The sequence below is a fragment of the Orycteropus afer genome, unplaced genomic scaffold (genome assembly GCF_000298275.1).
Source record: "Orycteropus afer afer isolate SDZICR_OR568_19922 unplaced genomic scaffold, OryAfe1.0 scaffold00006, whole genome shotgun sequence".
Taxonomy (NCBI): domain Eukaryota; kingdom Metazoa; phylum Chordata; class Mammalia; order Tubulidentata; family Orycteropodidae; genus Orycteropus; species Orycteropus afer.
The window spans coordinates 16919699-16925078 of NW_006921593.1; positions in this window are offsets into that span (position 1 = coordinate 16919699).

Sequence of the window (5380 nt, forward strand, 5' to 3'; positions counted from 1 at the left end):
CTGGATGAGGAGAGACCCATTGTTGCACCTAGATGGCTGCTTGCAAGCTTTTAAGATCCTAGTTGCTGCTCACCAAAGTAGGAGGTGGAACAATGTTTTGTGTAGTATGTTATGCCAATTGAGCTTGATGTCCCCTGTGACTATGGTCCCAGGCCCACAGATTCAACTACTCACTCCTTCTGGGTAGCTGGCTGTGCCCAAGAAGTGACTACAACCTTGGCTCTTGTCAGCTCTACTATTCTTACAGAACATACCAATACACTGGTTGAAACATTGTCTACCAACCCTACACATGGTCTTGGGTACATTCCCTGCTGCATAGACATACCTAATAATTCAGCCTGTCCACCCATCTATACACCCATATGGCCATGTTTGCCTTCACTGACAATGCAATACTGTATGTGTAAAAGGATTCATCTTTGTTGTCGAGAGTTGTTGCTTTTGAGTGGTGGTGTTGGTGAAGAATATTGAAAGTACCATGGACTGCCAGAAAAATGAACAAATCTGTCCTGGAGAAAGTGCAGCTGGAATGGTCCCTGGAAGTGAGAATGGCCAGACTTGGTCTCACCTACTTTGGTCATGTTGCCAGGAGGGACCAGTCCCTGGAGAAGGATATAATGCTTGGTAAAGTAGAGGGTCAGCAAAAAGGGCAAGGCCCTTAATGAGATGGATTGACACAGTGGCTGCAGTGATGGGTTCAGGTCTAGCGAGGATTGTGAGGCTGGCACAAGACCGGGCAGTGTTTCATTCTGTTGTACATGGGGTCATATGAGTCTGAGCCAACTTGATGACACCTAACAACAACAACAACAATTGTTCAAACGGGTAAGCACTGGACTATTGCTGAATGGTTGCTGGTTGGAACCCCCCCCAGAGGCACCTGGGGAGACAGGCCTGGTGACCTGCTTTCAAGAGGGCTAAAAAATCCCAAACTCAGTGCCGTCAAGTCTATCCGACTCACAGCAACCCCTCCTTGGGTTTCCGCGGTAGTGTCTCTACGGAAGGGGACTGCCTGGTCTTCACCTTGAAAACTCTGTGCACTGCAGCTCTATGCTGTCCCCCTGGGGTCGCCGAGTCGGAACCCACTGGACAGCAAGCGGCAACGACAGCAAAAGGAACACTGAAAGCAAAGCCACGGCTTGTGTTGCTTTCGGACACACATATATGTGGCGAATACCGAAGATTACATCTTGATAAACACCAGATTATACTTGCATTTGGCCTTGAGGAAGGAGAGAGAAGCAGAGAAGCGGGTGGAGGGAGGGGAACACACGGGATTCCAAACCTTTCTCTGTAGTATCTTCTGTATCTTCCTGGTACAGTTTCTATTTCTCATAAAATTATGTCTATTACAGAAAAGTTGCAGAGAAAGATACAAAATACAAGCCCCATACAATCACTCGGAGCCAGCCCCATGCAGCCTGTGCACTCTCCCCGACTTTGGAGTGCGGACGCCATCTGCAAAACTTGTCACACAAGGGTCTCAAAAACTCGATTTTCAACGGCTGCAGAGTATCGAATGTGCCAGAATGCTTGTATATCACATTTCAAAGGTTTCCACAGAGCATGTTTATAATATGAATAATCACCGAATTTATAACTGTAGGTTTATTCATAGTGAGTTTCCTTGGAAGTCTGACACAAACGTTTCTTTTTTTTAAGAATGACAGCCCTGTGAGGTTAGCCCATCACTTTTGTGGATCACACCAGCTCTTCTGATTGGGGAAAGGCAGTGACTCAGATGAAGGGGAGGCCCCAGTCTTTTCTGAGGGCTTTGCTGGGGGTTCTCTTTGTTGGGGAGGGGTTGGGTGTTCTGTTCACCAGCATTCAGTGAACGACACGTGAAGGGACTGAGGGAGCAGCCGAGCCTGGCATTCATGTCACATGTCCAGACCCACGCAGCGAGCATGAGACTGAGTCCCCAAGCCACCAAGGTGGAGCCGTGTGTTTGCCAGGCAGCAGAAATGGTGGCGATCGGCATCGTGTCGTTCTTTCCTGCCTTCATTTCAGAAGCAAGATGCAGCATTCAAGAAGCCTAACACTTAAAACAGTCTTTTCAGAGCCCTACATGTTAGTGAGATGAATAGCTGAAGGGCGATCAAAGCAAGCAGTATAAACTCTGGCCCTAAAATTCACTCATGGGGCTGGTGGGCTGCCCCCTTTTCCATCCCGTTAGGATCCCCCAGTCACACCTCCACCTGAGTGCTGAGACCCCGGGACCCAGAACCCAGGCAGACGGTGGGAAAACCCCACCCCACCACGCGTTCACTGTGCAATGTTTAGTAAATTACCCTAAACAGCGAGCACTCCATTTCGTACTCTGTAAATCAGAGTGATACTAGGTTAGTACTCATTGGATTATCAGATGTACTGAATACAATAAACAGTAGAAAAACACAGATGTTGTTAGAGTTTTTATCATGGTGTGTAGAGAGAAACAGAGCATAAAAGAGGAAGGAGAGAGAGACAGAGACAGGGAGAGAGAGAAGGAAGGAGAGAGACAGAGACAGCGAGAAGTAGAGACAGACAGACAGAGAGAGGGAGAAGGGAAGGACAGGGAGACACAGAGGCTAGGGCTTGAAATCAGCAGACTAGGGGTCGGGTCTGGCTCCATGCTATAAGCTGTGACCTTGGGAGGCCACTTATGTTCTCAAGTCAGTGTTCTTGTCTGAAAATGGGTGTATTATCCGTAAACGGTTTGGATGCAAGTGACACAAACTGGGTAAGTTAAGTGACTTAACTCCCATGGAAGCAGCAGTCAAGAAATCAAAGGGTGTATTGCACTGGGCAAATCTGCTGCAAAAGGCCTCTCTGAACAGCAAAGATGTCACTGTGAAGAGTAAGGTGAGCCTGACCCACACCACGGTATTTTCAATCACCTCATATGCATGTGACAGCTGGGCAGTGATCAAGGAAGACCACAGAAGAATTAATGCATTTGACTGTGGTGTTGGTGAAGAATACTGAGTGTCGCATGGGCTGTTAGAAGAATGGACAAATCTGTCCTGGAGGAAATACAGCCAGAATGCCCCTCAGAAGCCAGAGTGGCCGGCCGTCGTCTCCCACGCTTTGATCATGTTATCAGTCCCTGGAGAAAGACCGCGTGCTGGGTAAGCCAGAGGGTCATCAGGAAGGAGGAAGTGCCTCAATGTGACGGGCAGACAGAGTGGCTGCGGCGATGGGCTCAGGCCCAGCAGCGATGGTGAGGGTGGACTGGGCAGGCTCCTGCTCTGGTGGACACGAGGTCACTAGGAGTCAGAACCGACTTGAAGGCACCTAACAACAACTGGGTCTTGGTGACGGAGGCCTGGTGGTGCAGTGCTTAAATGCTCAGCTGGTAACCCGAAGGCGAGCAGCTCAAACCCTCCAGCTGCTCTGTGGGAGGAGGATGAGGCAGTCGTCTCCTTACAGACGGCAGCCTTGGAGCAGCTCTGCTGTCCTGCAGGGTCCCTGTGAGTCAGACTGACTCAGGGGCAAGGGGTGGGGCTCTTGTTTGGTTTTGTCCTGGTTTCCACAGTGTCTCTGCTCAGGTCTCTTTGTCACCAGTCTGCCCGCCTCTTGGCTCTGCTCTACCCTTTGTTCTCTGTGCCCATTTTTGGGAAAAGCATGGGGCTAACTCTTCAGGGCTGAGCTTCCTGTAGCAGCTGGTGCTTATGGGGCTGGCTGGGGGCCTGTTGTGGGGATGGGGTGGGAACGTTGGGAGTGGTGCCGTGGTGGGTGGGTATCCAGTGACCCCTGTTATTCATAAGAAGGTATTAAACCAGATGAACTGAGCATAAAATTCAAGAATATGTACACATATACACATACATGTAGACAACTTTTATTTATAATTGAAATCTCCACCCTTAGAAAATAAAAAGGGAGAAAAAAAGAGTCAGGCAGAAGTTGACGGCCCTGGGTTGTGATAATGGCCAGCATGCCTGGCTGCTAACTGGAAGGTTGGTGGTTCAGTCCCCCAGAGGTGCCCCAGGAGAATGGCCTGGTGATTTACTTGTGAAAACCCTGTGGACTGCAGTTCTGCTCTGACCCACAAGGGCGAGCCAGGGGTCAGGGCTGACTTGAGGACAACTAGAGAGAGCACAGAAACAGTTTTAAAAACCCAGAGACTCAATAAATAAACCAAATAGTTTGGGGGGAGAGGTTATAACATAGAAAATAAACAGGTAAAATGCCAAATTTAATTTTTTAAAGAGATAAATACAAATTAAAAGTTTAAACAGAAGGAGGATATTTTTAAACACTTTACATAATTATACTGTACATAATTACATTTTAATATAATTGATCTATTCTTGAGGAAGTGGATGTTTTAGGAAATTGAACAAACTTGAAAATCCTACCAGATCAATAAACAGGGAAGCACCGTAGCTATCATATTGATGTAAGGGACCTGGCGGAGGAAGGAAGAAACTTCCCTTCATACAATATCCCTTCATTTTCATTTCTTTTGACCCTCCTTTCCCCATCTCTGAAGGATATCTACAGCAGGTTCTGAAATTTCTGTCACTTCCCAATATTGAGGTACCTTTTTATTCTTAAGTGTTAAAAGGCGCCCCCTGGACCTGAACAAGTGGAGAAGCACACCTTGATCACGGTCAGAAGACTCCGCATTGTGAAGACAACCGTCCATTCTCCCCACACCCAGGCTCCGATGCATGGTTGGTTGGTTTGAAGAAGTGGGCGGAGCCGATTCTAAAGCTCACGTGGGACGAGCAAAATCACGTGGGAGTACAAAGGACCAAAGGAGCCAAAATCGAGGAGAGAGAGCAGCGCTGAGGACAAATGCCGTGCGACCTTGGTCACGATTTGAAAGTGACAGCGCTCTAAATAGTCGGAGGTTACACAAAGACAGCAGATGGGTCAGTGGGACAGAATAGAGGGTCACACATGGGCCCACACACAGACGACAACGGGTTTTTGATGAAGATGGAAAGGCAGCAGTGGAGGAAAGAGAGTCCCCCCAGGTGGTGTTGGCCCAGCTGCACACTGGATCCACGTCTCACGTAATGCACCAAATGAATCAGTGAATCAGAGACCCAATGAAAATCTAAAACTACGAGACTTCTAGAAGACAACGCAGGAGAAAATCTTTGTGACCTTGCATTAGGCAAAGATGCCTTAGGTACAACAAGAGAAGCACAGTCCATAAGAGAAAAATTATGAAAATTAAAATGTTCTGCCTTGCAAATGACACCATTTAAAAAATAGGAAGACAAGCCACAGACTAAGGGGCAATATTTCACAAAAGACTTGCATTTAGAATTTATAAAACCTAAAGAACCTCAAGCACTTGACTGCTAACCAGAAGGCTGGCGGTTCAAACCCACCAGCCACTCCTCGGAAGGAAGGTTGGGCAATCCTACTTCCGTAGTGA